Source organism: Rhincodon typus, chromosome 4, assembly GCF_021869965.1.
Source record: "Rhincodon typus isolate 14 chromosome 4, sRhiTyp1.1, whole genome shotgun sequence".
Classification (NCBI taxonomy): Eukaryota; Metazoa; Chordata; class Chondrichthyes; order Orectolobiformes; family Rhincodontidae; genus Rhincodon; species Rhincodon typus.
The window spans coordinates 88,709,718-88,710,472 of record NC_063335.1 but is presented as its reverse complement, the minus strand read 5'-3'; positions in this window follow the sequence as shown (position 1 = coordinate 88,710,472).

Sequence of the window (755 nt, the reverse complement as noted above, 5' to 3'; positions counted from 1 at the left end):
TCTGAACCCATCTTGCAATGAGAACTATCAATTACCGTATGAATCTGATTCCTACAAAGAACAGTATGGCACAGGAACAGGCCCTGTAGCTCACTAAGCCTGCACTGACACATTGCGCCTTTCTAAACTTAAAAACCTTCTGTCTCTTCGCTGTCCCTATCCATATTTTCCCTGCCTATTCATATCAGTCAAGATGCCTGTTAAACATTGATGTTGTATCTGCATCTACCACTACCTTTAGCAGTGCATTCCAGGTACTTATCACTCTCTATGAAACAAAACTTAACTTTCCCCTTTTTACCTTTAAACCTATGTCCCTTAGTAATTGACACTTCTACTGTGGGGATAAAAGGGTATCCATCTATCCATTCTATTCATGCCTGTCATAATTTTGAAAACTTCTATCAGAACACCTCTTAGCCTCCAACATTCAAGTGAAAACAAGCCAAGTTCAAATCTAATACCCTCCAAACTAGGCAGCATCCTGGTAAACCTTTACTGTATTCTCTCCAAAGCCTCCATACCCTTGTAGAGGACCCCCACTATCACTCTCATTCCCCACCCCTGCTTCAGATCACCACACCACCTATTCTGGGCTCTGTATATCCCTGGCTTTTAATTGCTTCACTCTTTCTTGAGTTGCAAGGCTTAAGCTCTCCACTTTCACTCTTGTATGTCTCTTACTCTCCACATCTTTTCTCCTTTAACAAGGTCCTTAAAACCTAACTCTTTGACCAAGCTTTTAGGCTCTGGCC